At 48.8% G+C, this 18,468-nt stretch overlaps 1 long non-coding RNA gene across 1 annotated transcript; it reads left to right on the top strand.

Annotated features, from left to right (window-relative positions):
• Positions 1-13,110: 13,110 nt before the first annotated feature.
• Positions 13,111-15,152, top strand: LOC144310262 (uncharacterized). The gene is made up of 3 exons (XR_013375972.1): positions 13,111-13,542; positions 14,062-14,124; positions 14,661-15,152. It is a non-coding gene; the product is annotated as an uncharacterized LOC144310262 (long non-coding RNA).
• The last annotated feature ends 3,316 nt before the right edge of the window (positions 15,153-18,468 follow it).

The raw sequence follows: 18,468 nt of genomic DNA, 5'->3' as shown, positions 1-18,468 counted from the left end.
TCATCTTCATTCATGTTTTAATTCCATGCCTTCTGAGGCAAATTCTCTGCTATTTGCTGTCATCTTCTACTTTGATTTCAGAATAAACATCCTACTGAAAATTCTATCAGGAATCTGAAAGCATATCAGAAATAGAGACCTATTTATACCATTTCTCTCTCTCTTTTTACAATGTAAAGGAGTTCTTTCATTTTCACTTTTCTCTTTCTAATCTTTGCTTTTGTCCCATAATCTTAGCAATTTAATCTGGTTATATAAACGTTAATTTTTTTTAGTCTTTTTGTTGTTGTTTTATGTTCTCCACTTTCCCCGAGAATCACACCTGCTGTTTATATTTGTTTTTAAACATCCTTTCTTAGCTCTGTCACTTTGTTTGGATTCCATGATCATCACCACTGACTTCAAGATTGTTTCCTTCAAGAGTTTTCTTTTGCCTTCAGCTGGCCAAATTCTGGAGTCCACTCAATCAAGTCAGGCAAGATGGTTTGCTGGGGACTTACTGAGTTTGTAGCTCTGACAGTGATGCCCATGCTTTGGCTGGTATTGAGAGTCAAGGGCGGGACTCAGCCAAAAGCATCCAGCCTTTCCTGAAATATCTGCTCTGGGCACCTTGAACAATGAGGTCACACTCTTCAACTCTCATTGACTATATGAAAGTAGTGTCATTTCATTTCCATAAATTATCTCCCAACAATACATCCTACTAGAAAGATGTGATGTAATCCCAAGGTACCTGACACTTATTTGGTAATAAACCTCACTCACAAATTATAAGGTTGGCATTTTGAAGCCATCTTTTTTCAAAAGGGTATGCTATACAAAGGGTGTTGTATGGCACATGTGTGTGCATTTAATTTTAAGAATTAGTTTGAAGGGGCAGCCCCAGTGGCGCAGTGGTTTAGCGCCGCCTGCAGCCCAGGGTGTGATCCTGGAGACCTGGGATTGAGTCCTGCGTCGGGCTCCCTGCATGGAGCCTGCTTCTCCCTCTGCCTGTGTCTCTGCCTCTCTCTCTGTGTCTCTCATGAATAAATAAATAAAATCTTAAAAAAAAAAGAAGAATTAGTTTGAAGTTATGGCTCTTTATGTAAACCCTCAATTCTTTTTGTTTTTAATGGCCATGCACACAGACAATGATATAATCAGTTTTTAGATGAAGAAACTGGAATTAGGGAGGGAAAGTTACTTTCATTCATTTAGCAGATAGTTTTAAGCATCTGTTATGTGACACTGGACCCCTGAACACAAGACTATTCCCGCACTTTTGTATTTTCTTTCCTAGTAGATATGATAGGCTGCAAATAAATCCATGTGTAATGTAGTGTAAGGTAACGAATATACTGGGTTGAGTAATGGCTACCCCAAAGCATATGTCACATCCTAACCCACAGAAACTATGCATGTAGCCTTATATGGAAAAACAATCTTTGAAGACATCATTAAGTTAAAGATCTCAAGATTATTGGGTGTGCTGTAAGTCCAATGACTGTCCTTCCTTATAAGAGACAGAGGAGGAGGGGGTGCCTGGGTGGCTCAGTTGGTAGACAGTATACCTCTTGATCTCAGGGTCATGAGATTGAGCCCCCCTTTAGGTATAGAGATTACTTAAAAATAATTTTTAAAAAATCTTTTAAAAAGAGAGAGAGAGAGAGAGAAGAGGAAGGACACAGATACAGGGAGGCCACATGGAGCTGGGGACAGAGATGGGAGGCTTGGTCATTTGTTGTAGTCAGGGTAGGGCTGGAGAGTGAGTGGGGCTCTCGTTGCCAGAGCAGTCAGGAGAGATGATGCTTGATCAGAGGCCTGAATATGGTGAGAAGTGAATATGGGGGACAGTATTCTATGCAGAGAGAAGGCAAAGAGCCAAGGCCTGGGGTGAAAATGTGCTCCACTGTGTTACCACAATCAGACTTGCTTATGTGAAACAAGTTTGCACCGAAACTGTGGTCACACACACATACATACACACACCTCACAGCCCATTTCTGGGCACTGTTCATGTCACACTCTCCTTGTTACTTTTTCCATAGTCTTTGGCCATAATGAGGGAGAACACTGGCTGAGCACATCCTACAGCTGCGGGCATTTATGGGCTTCCAAGGGACTTCATTCCAGCAGGAGAGAGCAGGCACAGCCCCATGGAACAGGACACCAGGTGCTAAATGAATGTGCCCTGGGACTTGTTTAATCCCAGGAGGTAAATAAGTAGCACAAATGCCACAGCGCCTCCTCCTACACACCCATGGCAGATGTTGCCACTCATTCATGGGGTGACACCTCCTTATTGGCTGGGACAGGCATGGGAACTCTTGTCCCTATCACTTTCCTCACCTGCAATTGTTCGGACCTGACACATGAATAAAGCTATTTACCAAAAGATTTCCTGAAGAGGAAGGAATGATCTTGGGCAGGGAACTTCTAGAAGGTTCCATATGTGTGGTATGGCTGAAAGAGAAGATTCCTGTGCGTCAAGTCCATAACTTACACTAGGCTTCCCTCTTGGTGGTGTATGTTCTGTGGGTCTTGACAAACATGGAATGTCATGAGTCCACCATCATATCATACAGATGGTTTCACTGCCCTAAATACTCTCCTGTGCTCTACTTTCCCTTACCCCAAACCCCTGTCAACTACTGATCCTTTCACCATCTATTCACCATCTCTATAGTTTTGCTTTTTCAGACTGTCTTATAGTTGGAAATTTGACTCTTTCAAAACCTACTCTCATTTAAAAAATAAAAAGCAGAGCACCTGGGTGGCTTAGTCAGTTAAGCTGTGGACTCTTGATTTCAGCTCAAGTCATGATTTGGAGGTTGTGGGAATGAGTCAGGTGTCTGGCTCTGTGCTTAATGGGGAGTCTGCTTGAGATTCTCTCTCCCTCTCCTTCTGCCCTCCCCCTGATCCCTTTCTCTAAAATAAATCTTTAAAACAAAAATTCAAAAGCACCCAGATCTGTCAGCCAGAGTCAGAGTTTCAGTCCAAGTCAAAATCGCCCAAGGCCTTACATATCTCTGCTCACCACCTTCTGCTCCCCATGGTGATGGAGGGTGATGATAATATTCTGGAATAAAGTAGAAGGGATGGTCACCAGACTTTGTGACTATACTACAACCCACTGATTTTCACACATTAAAATGGCCAAAATGGTGAATCTGATGTTACATGAATTTCATCTCAATAGAGATGTATTTTAAAAGGACACCCTGTGGGATCCCTGGGTGGCTCAGCTGTTGAGCATCCCTGCCTCCAGCTCGAGGTGTGATCCCAGGGTCCGGGATCAAGTCCCATATCAGGCCCCTTGTGGGGAGCCTGCTTCTCCCTCTGCTTGTGCTTCTGCCTCTCTGTCTCTGTGTCTCTCATAAATAAATAAAATCTTTAAAAAATAAAAAATATAAAAAAATAAAAGGACACCCTATATATGTATTTACTGAATGAAAATGGATGAGTTTATATGTAAACTGGGAAACCTAATCAGAAGTTAAATGAACAATTTTTAAGGGATTTTTGATATTAAAAAAAAAAAAAGCATTCAAAGTCCCCAGGGACTCCCTGTGAAAACTCCTAGGGGGGCAGCCCCAGTGGCACAGTGGTTTAGTGCTGCCTGCAGCCCAGGGCCTGATCCTGGAGACCCAGGATCGAGTCCCACGTCGGGCTCCCTGCGTGGAGCCTGCTTCTCCCTCTGCCTGTGTCTCTGCCTCTCTCTCTCTCTCTCTCTCTCTGTGTCTCTCATGAATAAATAAATAAAATCTTAAAAAAAAAAAAAGAAAAAAGAAAACTCCTAGGGCCCTGGGTTCCCAAGTGAGGTTGTGCCTGAAGGGGGAGTTTTTCAGTGAAGTGGCTGCAGGAATGGGATGGAACCTTCCTTTCCCTGGTTTGGTGCAATCTGGCCTGGTGCAGCCTAGCTTGGGCTCATTCCCTGAGAGAACTTCAGGAGGAGCGCAGAATCCCTCGAGCCAGGGAACAGAAAGGTGTGGCTTTCCTACCCCCATTCTGACTTCCTCTGCACTCAGTTCTTTGTGCAACAGTCTGAGTGACCCTGCAAAAACCAACCAACCAACCAACCAACCAACCAATGTCAGAGTGTGCCTCTCCCCTACTCCAAGCCCTCCCAGCTCCAACATAGCAGAGCAGGTGCTGTGGGCACTTACTTCTGAGTAAAGGGTTGGATTTTGGCACCCTGGGCCAGAAATATGGTGTTCATGCCCGGGGCTGCATAGAACCCTGAGGATTATTCTGGGGTTTCCCAGGACCCTCCCAAAGGATCAGCTGCTTACAGGGGTGCATAAACCAATTACACACCCTTTGTCTGCTTTCCCTGCCTCTTCTTCCCAGTCCCCTACTTCTGTTTCCTAGGGGGTGACCTCCAGAAACCTTGAGACTTCACCTTAGGGCCCTGGGAGCCCTCACAAGAACATCAGACTTCTCATACTGGCTTCTGCCTGCAGCCCCCCAGCCCCACCCTGCCTCCTGGATCTTGGGGTCCCTCCCCAGACCCGCTCTCCCTCCAGCTACCCACAGGGACTCCTGTTTCTTCCATTGGGGCTCTGGCTTGAGCCCCTCCCCAGGAAGCCTGCCCCTTGTCCCCAGCACCTCATTAAAGTGTTCCTCACGCTGCCCTGCTGCCTGTTCACTTTGTAATCGTTCATTGAGCACTTTGTGTACTTTTCTGTAGGTAAATTTTGCTTCAATAAAAATTCTGTTAAAATTTAAACAAAAGCAGATGAAGGCTTAATGAGAAACACGATATTTACACAGTCTTACAGTATGTCTTCACAAGATGCTTATGAATTACAGAGGGGAAAACAGCCTCATTATAGTGGAAGAAGCTGCCAGACCACAGCTTTACTGAGGGATCAGTATTACCAGGACCAGTGACAGGACAGATGACACAGCATGACCCTGGGTATGATGCACCAAGGAAAGTGCACCTTGCTTCTGGGTATTCCTGCTGAAATGCTTCATGTGAATCCTATCATGAGGAAATATCATACCCAGAGTGACGAGGATCTGAGGAAATCGCTGACTTGTAGTCTTCAAAAATGTCAATGTCGGAAAAAGATAAAAGAAAGGCCATGGAACATTCCAGATCAAGGGACACCAAGGACATTTGATTTTACACCAATCAAATGCCACTATGATTCTGGATCAGATCCTGGCCTAGGAAAAAGAAAGTCTTTATCTCTTGCTCTAACGGACATTAGTGGAACAATCATTTGAAGCAGGTCTGTAGATAATGGTATTATAATGATGTGAATTTCCTGGTGTTGCACTCTAGTTATGCAAGAGAATGGCCCTTTTTGGAAGTGTGCCCTGAAGTTGTTAGAGGCGAAGGAAGAAGGGAGGCAGAGAGAGGTGAGTGGGAGAGCACAGGTACAGACCCAGAGAGTCTGGTGACGAATACATGCAAATCTGAAAAAAAAATGACAGGTTATACAATTCGGCTTCTAGAACATTTTGGACAGCACGGTGTCACAGAGATGGAGAGCCGCTGAGTGGTGGCAGGGAAGAGGACAGAGTGACTGTGAGGGTAGGACAAGGAGTCTCTTTGGGGGAGGAACAGGTCTGTATCTTGACAGAGGTGGTGCTCGCAGGAATCTAGGCATGGGATCAAATGGCTAAAACCTCCTACCCACAGCCAGTTTCCTGGCTCTGATGTGATGCCAAAGTTACCAGCTACCTAAGATGTCACCACATGAGATGCAGCCGCTGAGGGATCCTAAGTTAGAGGTACACACAAGGCTTCTCTGGACAATCCTATGAATCTGTAATCATTTCAAAATAAAACACTCAAAGCGTAAAAGAAATGGTGCCCCACCTTTGTCACCGGCATTGCCTGTCCTGGTTTGTCCTCCCACAGCTTCTATTCACTGGCTTCACTGCTTCGGTCCCCCGCCCCCCTGGTGGACGGTCAGCTCCGTGAGGGCAAGCAGGGAACGCAGATCATCCCTGCTTTATTCCTAACTTCTACTATAGTGCCTGACACAAAGGTGCCCACAATTTGGCTGAACTGATAAACGAGAAAGCTGGAGACACAGGCCCCAGAGGGCCTCGGTCATGGTGACACGGAGGGGAGGCCAGGCCCAGGGACGAAGGCCGTGTCCCTCTGGAAGACAGGATGCTCCCAGGGAGTGGGACAGACGCTGTGGAGACACCCCCAACACCCGTTTGTACCTGCCAACCTGGCCACAGAGACTTCTGAGAACCAGCCCGAGGAAGAAGGGGCAGGCGTTGGGTACCTGGTTAACCAGGAAGAAAGCCGGTTTGTTCATCAGACAAATAGTGAGGGTCTGCCGAGGAGGAGAGAGGCCACCACAGTGGGGTAGCAGCAACACCAGCCAGCAGTTCCGCCCATTTGTCCTGGGTCCACACTCACTCAGGTTTCTGCCCTCAGGCAATCCTCATAACCACGTACCTTCTCCCGCACCCTCATGCCATGGAAGAGGGAACTCTAGCTGATGATGTGGCCCTCCACCCAGATCCCTTTGGGATCCGTTTGGGGCTCTGTCCCTCAGTATTGGTGGCTTCCCCTCCCAAAATTCATTACCTTCAGATATTTGTCGGCTGGAAGGCACAGAGTGGTTGAGTCATCTGACCATAGCCACACAGCTATGAGAAGATGGAAAGACAGAATCTGTGTCCCCATGTAAGCATCATGCTACCCTCCCTCCGCGCAGAGACTCCACTCACAGCTGTGTTCCGTCTGGCCCCTGCTGCTGGGCATGAAGCCAAGGATGGCACACAGGATGCTCAGAAGCTTCCTCCACAGAACCCTGCAGCCTATTTAGGAAGGCAGACATCCTCATCCATTTGATCAGTCACTGATTCAACAATCCCACACTGAGGACCTACTATGTGCCTGCACCATGCTAGATGTTGGGAGGGACATGGGTTACACAGAGTGCTTGCCTTCCAGAAGCTCCGGATTTGGTGGAGGAGCAAACCACATGGCACGTGCCACACTGTTCCCACATGCAGGACCCCATGGGAACACCAAGGGGCACGGGACAGTCTAGCGGGGAGCTCAGGGAAGACTCCCAAGGAGGTAGTGCAGAGAAGTTTGACTGGGGGGAGGGTGACAGATGCATAGTTCAGGAGAAGGGCAGTTGCACAACAGTCAGGGCTCCCGGCTGACACATAATCACAGCAATCATGCTCTTGGCCTGGCCCAGGAGGAAACGCCTCCAGAGGTGATCCTCCACTGTTTGTGGGCAGGGTCTTGCGTCATACCATCCCGTAGGAAGCCTGTAGCGTGGCACGAACACCCAGGCCCCAGTCTGATGGCTTCTCTACTTCTTTGGGGCCTTGGGCCTTGTATCTTATCCTCTGAGCCTTGGCCTCTCTCATCTTTAAAAGCAAGAAAATTATACACACCTTGTAGGTGGTCATGAAGAATGACCAGATTACATGAGAGTTACCTGGCTCTGAGTATGCCCGGGATGGAACCCAGCAAGGCTGCCAGGTAGGCTCAGGCAGGCTGCAGAGGCTAGGGGGCACCAGTCACACCATTATAGATTTGTAGATGCTCCTGGCAGAGGATGGGACCTGCACCTGTCTGTCTACCAAAAAGCTATACACAGCAGAGGTTGTGTGGGGAGCTGGGAATGGGGTGGTACCAGTCTGGGGCAGAAGCTGACAGGTAAACAGCCACAGGCACTGTCTATACCCGGGTGTTTGCGATTACCCGTCTCCTCCTACCTCATTGGATCTTCTCTTAGTGACTTGCTGTGGGTTTCCCCAGAAGCAAACCTTGGGACAAGGGTTTGAGGGCAAGTGGTCTTTCTGGGAGGTGACTCCCTGGAAACCTCAGGAGAAGGAGCAAGGAAATGAAGCAGGGGAGGGAAGGACCCAAGAAAGGAGGCCTAACCCCATGCTGGGCACCTGGAGCATGGTCTCACCAGGGAACCTGCAGAGAGAGCACAGGACAGCTGTCCCTACCACAGGGAGTGGGCACTGAGTCTTCCAGGTCTGCACGCAGACCATTTTCATAACTGGGTTCCACTCGTTGGCAAGTCTGCTCTGCCCCACTCCTGGGCATGATGTGAGTCCAAGCTCTGCAGATCTGTTTTCCTTTTCTCTCTGTACCATTGCTGTGCTGCAGGCAAAAGAAACCTCAGCAAGATCGGGGAGGGAGGATACCCATCTTCTGTGGCTGCAGATGAAGTCTGATGCTACACCACAAAGCCATCTTCACAAATATTATTATGGTTACCTTGTTAAATATAAAATGAAAGTCTTAAGAAACCACGTGAAACAAAGGTGTGGCTTAATGAATGATTATCAGGTGAGCCCCTTGAAGCCACCAGCCAGCTGGGACAGAGCGTGGGACACAAACACCCTCCCCAGGAGCTCATCCATGAGCCCTCCTCTGATAACAGCAGCCCCTTGCCCCACAGACATGCCCGTTCTCCTGACTTTCATGTTCATGTGTTCATGGCTTCCTTACATGCCACTCTAGTTCAGTCTCATGCATTTTGCTAACCTGCTGTGGCCTTTGAATTTCTTTCACTGACAGGTTTCCCATCTGCATTCATTTCTCATCACCATGGTAAAAAGACGATCACAAGCTTAGTGGCCTAATTGATTCCTCACAGTTGTGGAGGTCAGGTGTCTGAAATAGTTCCACTGGACTGAAATCCCAGTGTTGGTGGGGCAGCATTCCTTCCAGAAGCTCAGGGGACGATACATTCTCTTATCTCTTCCAGCTTTTAGAAGCCACTGCATTCCTCTGCTCATGAGGCCTCCCTCCATCCTCAAAACCAGAAATGGCTGGTTGAGTCTTGCGCATGCTGCTTCACCTCCCTTTTGACTCTCCTGCCTCCATTTTATGAGGATCTTTCGATTGTCCTTGACCCTTTGGACTATCTCCCTCTCTCAAGATCCTTAACTTACACACACCTGCAAAATCCCTTTTGCCATATGAGGCCATATGTTCATAAGTTCTGGGGGTTAGGACATGGACATTTTTAGGGGCCATTTTTCTGCCTGCCACTCCATCTACCTCCCCCACCCCTTATAATTTACCTGCTGAGGAACCCAGGCCATGTGGGTTGGGTTTTCCCACTGTCTGCATTTGGCAGATTGCACACTCCAAGAGCAGTGCTGCACGTTCCTCTGTCCTCTGAACTTCCTGCAAACTGGCAATGTGATTGTGATCCGGAGGCTGGATTGGCTCAGGCACCATACCTCTGGCTCCTAATGTTTGGTTGTCTCTTTTTGTGATGTTGGCACACACTGGCTCTCAACGTCTAGATTCACTAATTCATTAGGCAAAACTAATTTTCTAATCCCATCATTTCCTTCAAAGTGTCAATTGTAATACTTTCCTAAAGAGATGCTTTCCTTTGACTCCACTGGGGTTACTCATTTAGAACAGGAAAGACAGAGCCACTGCTTGATCCCTTCCCTTTACCAGTTTTCAAGATAACATGTTGATTCCTCATCATCCTCTGAAGGAGATCCACTAGATTTTAAAACATATTTTTGTGAACTCATGAATTTTAACATAGATTTCAATGGATAGGTTCATAGATTTTTTATAGCAAATATAAATGTATTTTTTTCAAAGAAATAAACAAGTGGGAGTAAATCAAACTAAAAAGTTTTTACACAGTGAAAGAAACCATCAACAAAACAAAAAGGCAGCCTACTGAATGGCAGGAAATAGTTGCGTATTGCATGAGGGGTTAGTATCCAAATATATAAAGAACTCCTGTAACGCTACCAAAAAACAATCTGATTTTTAAAACAGGCAGAGGACCTGAATAGACATTTCTCCAAAGAAGATACCCAGATGACAGACACATGAGAAGATGTTCCACATCACTGATCATCAGGGAAGTGCAAATCAAAACCACACGGAGATATCACCCCACACCTGTCAGGATGGCTGGTATCAAAAAGACAAGAAGTAAGTGTTGGCGAGGTTGTGGAGAAAAGGCGAACTGTTGGTGGAAATGCAAACTGGTGCAGCCACTGTGAAAAACTGTATGGAGGTTGTCCCAAAAACTAAAACATGAATTTGAAAAGATACACGCACCTCTGTTTATTAGAGCATTGTCTGCTGAAGTCATGATATGGGAGCAACTGTGTCCATTGGTAGATGAATGGATAAAGAGCACGTGGTGCACATAGAGAATGGAATCTTACACAGCTGTAAGAAGGACATCCTGCCATTGGCAACAGCATGGATGGGTCTCCAGGACTTATGTCAGAGAAAGACAAATACCATATGATTTCACTCATATGTAGAACCAAAATATCCAAACAAACCCCAAACAAGCAAACAACAAAAAGAAACTCATAAGCATAAAGAACAAACTAGCAGCCTCCAGAGGGCAGGGGAGCAGAGGATCAGCAAAACAGGTGAACGGTTAATAATGAAATCCCTGGTGAGCTCACACTGTGAACCTCGGTTTACTGTGAACCTCGGTTTTCTTACCTCAAAGCTTGTCCTGATTGTACCACTGGATTGGCATCTCCCTCCTCTTAGAGATTAAATCCCGTGACTCTTCTCTCACATGCACAGACAGGGAAACAAGATTTCTAGCACTCTGTTAAATTTCTCATTTAAATGAAGGGTCTGAGAGTCTGCCCTATTTAAATTACCAATACGTAACTCCTGTTTCCAAGCCTCGGGGACAACCATACCCATGGCGACTGTCCTCGGTGTTTGCTCTGAACCCAGCACAGGCCTCCTGGCCCCCAGCCTTCGTGGAGTCCAGGCTCCCCCTTGCTCCTTGATTGTTTCTCTGTTTCCCAGCTGGGCCCTGGAAGATCGGAGAACCTTCCTGGGGCTCCCAGGGGCAGCTCTTACAGCTGAGCGGGCCCCTCCGGTACCCTCTCTGGGACTTTGGGAAGCCCATCACCCTGGGCAACCGTGAGCTCTTCTCTCTCCATCTCTTGCCACGTCACTGCCTTGCAGGCTCCCTGCCCCAGGGGGGGGGTCCTAGCTTTTCCCAGCAGCCCCCCAGCCTCCTTCACACCTCCCCAGAGGCCCACCCGCACCCTGCCTCTGAAAATCAGGCTCCTCTTCATACTACCCCAGCCTTGATGCCCACGTTTGGTAAGAACAGCTGGTCCTTTCATAACACTTGCTATGCACTGGGAATCATTCTGTTTCCTGTACTTTACCTATCGTCCTTCTTACAGCCAGCCCAGGACACACATGCTGTTAGGTGCACATTTTATGGATGAGGAGGCTTTGGCTCAGGGTCACCCAGGATGTGAGGGGAGGAGCCAGATCTCACCCACTAATCACTAGTCTCCAGAGTTGCCAATTCAAACTGGAAGACAATATCACTTATGACCAGCCCCTCAGCATCCTTTGGAGAAGGAGTTAGAACCAGCAAAAATAATAAACCGACTAAATGCAAGTACAGAATCAACTCCATGGGCTGGAGTCCAGTCTTTCTCCAGAGCAGAAGTTCTTGAGCTTGAGCTGCCATCAGAATCCTGGGGGGATGTGTTAAAACAGATTGCTTGGCCCAGCTTCAGAGTTTCTGACTGAGTCATTCTGGGATGGGCCTGAGAATCTGCATTTCTAGGGACTTCTCTAGTGATGCTGCTGCTGTAGTGATCTTGCCCACCTTGGAAGAACAGGACTTGCCTGGGACTGTCTGCCTCCTCCCAGGACACACGGAATGATGGTTCCAATGTGAACTTTCCCAACCAGTGGTCTTGTGACAATGAGCCTATGGTTATGTGCAAAAAAAAAAAAAAAAAAAAATTCCTCATCTGTTAGAGATGCATTTTGGAACCTTCATAGGTGATGTACAGGCTTTCCAGAATTTACTTTAAAATACTCCAGTGCCTCTGCCCTTGCAAAAAAGTTTAAGGTATAGATGAAACAATGAATGGCAGTTGGCTGGTGAGTCCAAAGAGGTTCCTTATACCACTTTCCTACGCCTTGTTTCTATTTCAAAGTGTTAATGATAAACCTTGCTGATTTCATATTAGAGAAAAAAAAAAAGCTCTGGCTCCCACATGTAGTCACTGGATAACCTTGAGCAAGAAGCTAGCAATATCTGAGCTTCAATTTGTTCTGCTATCAGCGTGGATGGCATCCTTCCAACCTGGTGGCTGAGGAGGTGACGGATGTGAGGCATTCATCTTGGCATGTAACTTGGGAAATTATGACAGTCCCAACGTACTCCCCTCTCACACATTCTCCAGCCTAGGCCTGGTCGGGAGTCTCCCACCTTAAGGCACCTGTTAAACAAGTTCCTGGGCTGAATGTGGAACTTGCCAGAAGCCTGCCCATCTGAAGCAGGAGGTGTGGGTGTGGGTGTGGGCGTGGAATGTGGGGCAGCAGATCACATGCCCGCTCCTTGGGAGGTGAGGTCTCGGCGGGTCAAGGCAGGATGGAGCCCAGGAGCCTCGGCAGCTGCCCCCTCAGTACCGCTTGGGCTGGTTTCTTGACGTGGTAACCAAGTCTGGGGCAGGAATTTCCTGGCGTCCAGTTCGAAGGCCGTTTCAGTGGATTCCAAGGGGGCTTCAAGTTGCCAAAATGTCCCAGTCAAGGTGTTTGCTGTTCTGGCTGTTTTGTTTGGGTTTGGTTTTGATGGCAAATATCAGAGACTCATCTATGCTAGCCTAGGCCAGGCTCGGAGCGGCCAGGGCAGGGCGTCTTTCCGGGGACCTCCGTACAGGGAGGGCAGCCAAGTCTCTTATCAGTTGGACTCAAGTCCTGGAACGCTGTCAAGGGCCTGTGGTCTCTCTCTCCCTGTCTGGCTCCTTCTCCGTCTTCCTCTCCTCCTCACACGCGAGGCAGCAGTGGCCTCCGCACAGCCCGAGTCCCGTCCCCCTCTGTTCATGGCTCCCGTCTGGCCAGGGGTTCCCGCGTGCCAGGCCTCGGGCAAAACGCTTCACCACCGGGCTTTCACGTTATCCCACTGGAGCCACGGAAGAAAGTGCTATTTTCATTTCTCTCACTTCCAGAGAAGGAAACTGGCGCGAAGAGAGGCTCAAGAAGCTTCATGAGGACGCAGAGCCGGGAACGGGGGGAACCTATGGCGGCTGAGCCAGGCGCCTCGTCACCCCTCCCGCGTCGGGAAGACTCAGGCGCACAGAGGGATGGGAGAGTCTGATTGGCCCCTCCTGAGTCAGGTGGTCCGGGCTGGACCAATCAGCTGTGGCCAGGGCGGGGTCTCAGCCTACCAACATGGCGCCCCCCCAGGCCCAGCGTCGGAAAACCACTCTCAGTGAGGGCGGTGGGCAAATGGCATCAGCTCTTTGAGCCACAGTGTTTTCAGCTGTAAATGAGGATCAGCTTACTGGCCTCTCAGAGATGCGGGGACAGTCAAGTGACATAATAACCCAGGCCCACCCTTCTGTGGCTTCCCGTTGCTGTCGTGGCCAAGTTCGAGCTCTGGCTGTGAGCTGGCCGGCACCTGTCCGACGACATACCCCCCGTCCTCCCCCTCCCAGAGACCCCCTTTTGAGAACCATGCCCAACTGCTTGCAGTTCCTTGAACTTCTCTGGTCCGTGCCTTTGCACGTACTGCTCCCCTCTGCCTGAGCTGCCTTTCCTCTACTTCCCCAATCGAGGTTAGCTAACTTGGGCCCTAGAGTTGATCCAATCGTGCCCCCCTCCTCCCATCCAACCAGAGGTATCCACTGCACCCCCTAATCCCTGGAACTCTGGAACCTGCGTATGTGGCCTTAGTTGGAAATAGGGCAAATGTACTTAAAGTATGGATGTTGAGACGAGGTCATCGTGGATTCCGAGTGGGCCCCAAATCCACTGAAAGGTGTCCTCATAGGAAAGGAGAGGGGAACTTGGGACACAGAGGGACAATGCCGTGTGAAGACAGAGCAGAGAGGGGCGCCCGGGGGGTTCAGCCCATGAAGCGTCTGCCTTCGGCTCAGGTCATGATCCCACATCCAGCTCCCTGGTTGGCCGGGAAGTCTGCTTCTTCCTCTCCCCTCTGCTCCTCCTCCTGCTTGTGATGTCTCTCTGTCATAAACAGCAGAGATCACATTATAATGGTGGGATTTTAGGCAACTGGCTACAAGGGGTCGTAGGAAATCTGTTTTGATCTGGGTACCTCTCACCTTTTCATCCAGGGGCCTACTCACCTCTTCTCAGGTGAAACCATGAGGACACCTTTCCTGGGATTCTAAGAAAGGGTATGCCCTATACTGCCTTCACCCTAAGGGCCCCAGTTTCCTTCTTTGTAGACAACCCCGATGATCTCCATGTGAATGTTCTTCTAGAAAAAGACTTGGGGTGGGGGGAGTTAGGTAATCCTGGCCGCTCAGATGGAATATGGACCCAGGAAAGACTATGGGTAAATTGACTAACCTAAGGAGAAAGGGGATTATTGAATGATATTTGTTCTTATGGAAGAGCCTTCTCAGTGGATGAGGTCCCTGGCCAGCCCTGCCCTCAGCCAGGTGCCCCCCACTGGGTCTAGCCACTTTTCAGGGGTCTTGTAGGAGGCTCTTTGTCTCCATCAGGCAGGGCTGGAACAGTGCCTGGGCTTGCTCACTGTTTCCCAGCTCCCTGGTGCCCTACCTCTAGCCCCTGCTGCGAGGCCCTGTTGGCTGTCAGGAGGGACTCAGCCCTCTCAGAGACTAGGCCACCCCTACCCATCCCTTCATGGCTGTGGACTGGACCCCAGACAGCCACCAAGGTGGCCTCTATTGCCTCTTCAATATGGCAGGAGAGAAAAACCTCAGACTGGATTCGGAGAAATGGAGCTGGCCTCCTGCAGTTCTGGAAGAAGGAAAATGAGAGGTGGGGTTCCTGATCAGCCAGTTCGAAGCTGAGAGGCCTTGGGCGAATTGGCTTCACCCTATGGGACTGGAGCAGAGCCCAGAAGCCCTGCGGAGGCTCCAGTGCCAGCTTCCTGGTGGCACTGGTGTGCTGCTTATGCAAGCTGTCACCACAGGCCAGATGGATTCCCTGTATGTCTCTTTGCATGTCCTGTATATGTACCATTATTTCAAAGAAAACATGTTTAAAAATCATTTTTAAAAAAGAAAAACAGGTAGACAACCTTAGCATAAAGTGTAATCTGACTTTGACAATTAACCGTGGGGGTGGAGAGACCGAATGTGTTCTTTCCTTTCTACAATCTTTTCCAGAAAGGCTTCCTGTAATTCATGCTTCCTAGGAGAACAATAATAAATGTGTAATATCTTTCTGCTTTGAATGACTGTAGGTAGGGGAATGTCATAATCAAGTCAAATATTTTATTCAAAACTCAGTACCTATGTGTGTTCATGAAACTACACAAATTACAGGCTTATTCTCTTCAATAAAGAAAAAAAAATCCCTACCTCCCAAAGACTAGAATCAGATTACTTAAGCCGGAATCCTTACCCTGCCATTCACTAGCTGTGTGACACTTGCTAAATGACTTTATTTCTGTGTGCCTCAGTTTCCCTAATCTGTAAAATGGGTGTTCATAGTGTCTTCCTCATGCTTGGGATAGTTCAAGTGAGTTGCTTGTTTCTATAGAGGGCTCCCAGAGTTACCTACAACGTAGTAAGTGCTCAGAAGGAGCTGGCTACTGTGCTAAGGTTTGCCATGAAGAGTAATGTAATAATGTAGGGCAAGGGTTAGGAACAGAAGGAGTTTCTCATGAGGCTCAATTGCCCACCTATCACTGTCTGGCTGTGTCTGACCTTGGGGAAGTCATGAAACATTCTGGGGTCTGCTGTCCTCCTTTGTAAAATGAGGAGTGGACATTGGGGAGATTGTCTGCCCGCCCCTGACGTGTGCATTTTCCTGGGACTCCCTCCTAGTGCACCACTACCCTCATTGCCACTGCTGATGGGAGACCTGCCAGTTCTTTCTTTAGCCTTCCCTTGACCTCGGTTGATGGGCCCAGAAATGGGTGCCTTCCCCAGGGTGCTGGAGGGGCAGCAGGCCGGGGGGCAGGTGGGCGAGATGGAGTCTGGAGTTGCCGAAGCCACATCTCACATCATGAGGAAAATGGTCACTCTACCCAGAGAAGACAGAACTGAATCCCCCATCCCTGGTTCCTGCCACCCCTGAAGCCCAAGTGAGGCCCTGTATTCCCAAGTGGGGAACATCAGATCTTCCTTAGAAGCAATCATAGTAACAATAATAGCAGGGAGCACTTACACATACATGCTATGAGCCAGGCACTGTTCTGAGAGCTGCATATGTACTAACACTTTTATTCCTCCTGACAGTATCAAGAGGTATCTTTACCCCCTTTTATAGATGGGAAAACTGAGACACAATGAATGACCTGTGCCAGGTCACACAGCCAGCAAGTGTCAGGGCTGTCATGTACCATTCTTAAGCACACCTCATAAAGGAAATGTAAGTGAAATGGACGGAATAAGGTATTTCCTAGAAGGTCATTGCGTATGGATCCAGCTCTTTCAAATTGCTTTTCCACTCTGGTTTGCCTGTGTCCAAGTCTTTCTGCCAAAATGGTCCTCTGCATCCCCAAGAGCTCTGGTGATACAGAATTTCCCAGAAGGCTGTTCCTCTGTTGTTCCTGGAAGTTTCCACCAAGCTTGCTTATGCCCAATCTGCATGTTTCAACAAAATGATATGTGGGCAATGATGCGTGCCACCTGGTGGCCATGACTCTGACACATCCCAACTTCAGGGGAAGTGTGTCTTGGATTCACCAAGTGAGTGTGCTTAGTGCTTGGTAAATATTTCTTGCCAGAATGGATGTGTGAATGAGTGAATGAATGAGGAACAAGCAAGTGGGGAAGTTGGTGGATTGCCCTGCACCCGAGGGGCAGCGCACCAGTGGAATTTACAGAGGGAGGAAGTGACACAAATTAGACTCCAATTATGTGGGCCATACCAGAGTCCACAGTGGGGCTGGGGGTGGGGAGCAGCTGTGCATCCCAGGGACCACGGTGCCAGGCTGATAATAAGGACTTACAGCCAGACCCACCGACACTTGCTGTACATCATCTCCCATATGCCTCCCCAGAGAGTCTGATAGACAGCACTCTTACCATGCCCACCCCACGGAGGAAGAAACGGAGGCCCAGACAAGGTAAGTGCCTCGCAGGTCTCTGCTGGTTGTACCCATTTGCTTCCACCATGTGTGGCCAGCATGGAATGGACAATCCCTCAGCCCTGTGCCCTCAACCCTGATCCGTCTGGCTGTTCAGGGTACCCTACCCCCACCCCCAGAAGCTTTAGCCAACCTCAGGCCCAGGTCCAGTGAGATCAACCCTCCAGGTCAGGGGGGCAAGTGCGGATTTCATTGGTGACCCAAGCTACGACCCTTGAAATCATGTGCATCAGTTTCACAAAGTGGCTTATGCCTGAAACAGACAGACATGAATCTCACTTCCCAAAATGGAAACCGGATCTGTCTCTTGTCAGACTTGCCATTCTTAGGAAAAAAAAAAAAAATCTTTCTATTCTATCAATATGAAGGTCAAAACCTACACCCACTCCCTTCTTCACAGTGTGACAAAGGCATGCTTCATACAGCTTGTATATGAATTTCTTGACTGTTTGTCTTTCATGTTCCACACACAAAAGCAAAACAATACCCCCCCAAAAAAAACCAAAAATAGTTATTTAGCAATGTGGATATACTGAGGCCCGCCAGGCACCTGTCTTCGCTTTAAAGCGGGCTTGGAATGTTTTCTAAGAGTGTGGATTTTATGGGAGAAAGCATGCGTGCTTGGTCAGGGAGGTGCAGAGGGCCAGGGTTGGAGGGTGGGCAGGGAGGAGAGCTGCTTGTTTTTAAAATATGGGAATTTGGGTGTTGTCTTCACACAGCCTATTTTAGAATTCCAAAGGTCGAGCCCTCCAAGGGACTGATTAGTACCGATCACCTTGGGGCTGTTTTTGAAAGAGATGAGTTGTTGGTAAGTGGACCCATTTCTCTCCACAAGCCTACACATGTGTGTGGCCCTATCGTGCAGCCACTGTTGAAATGTGTTTAACAGATGCTCCCAGGGCTCTGCCCACAGCGCCTGGAAGTGGCCACCCCTCCCCTAGGGGCAGCCCTTAACCTTGTCACTGAAGGCGCCAGGAGCCTTATACAGATTTGGCTCCCATGCCTCCCAGTGGGGCCACTTCCACACCTACACTATTTGCAAAATGAGCACATGACACCCCCCCTCACACTCCCCCCTTCAACAATTGTTAAGAATTTCATTCAGGCAAATATGGGCCCCTCTGAGCAACTGCTCCTGGAGCTCACCTTGAGGGATCTCACCGAAGTCACCCTTTGTGGGACCCTGATACTTCACCTGACTTCCTCCTCCTCCCTCCCCGCCCCACTTCCCTCCCCTCCCCCCAGGAAAGTTAGGAACTTTCCTAAGAAAGTACTTCCAGGGTCTGCCTCAGAGGGATCGACCCAGAGCAGTGAGCATGTAGCCAGGTGTTCCAGCGTTCCAGAAGCAGACCTGAGCGGATACCCCATCCCAGCGTCCCCCACCCCGGCCCACCCCCAGGGTTCTAGGGCTTCAGCACCTGCAATTTTAAAATCATGGGGATTAAAAGTATGA

This window comes from Canis aureus, chromosome 3, assembly GCF_053574225.1.
Source record: "Canis aureus isolate CA01 chromosome 3, VMU_Caureus_v.1.0, whole genome shotgun sequence".
NCBI classification, from domain to species: domain Eukaryota; kingdom Metazoa; phylum Chordata; class Mammalia; order Carnivora; family Canidae; genus Canis; species Canis aureus.
Note: the sequence above shows the minus strand (reverse complement) of the source record. Positions and strands in the feature narration are given on the sequence as shown.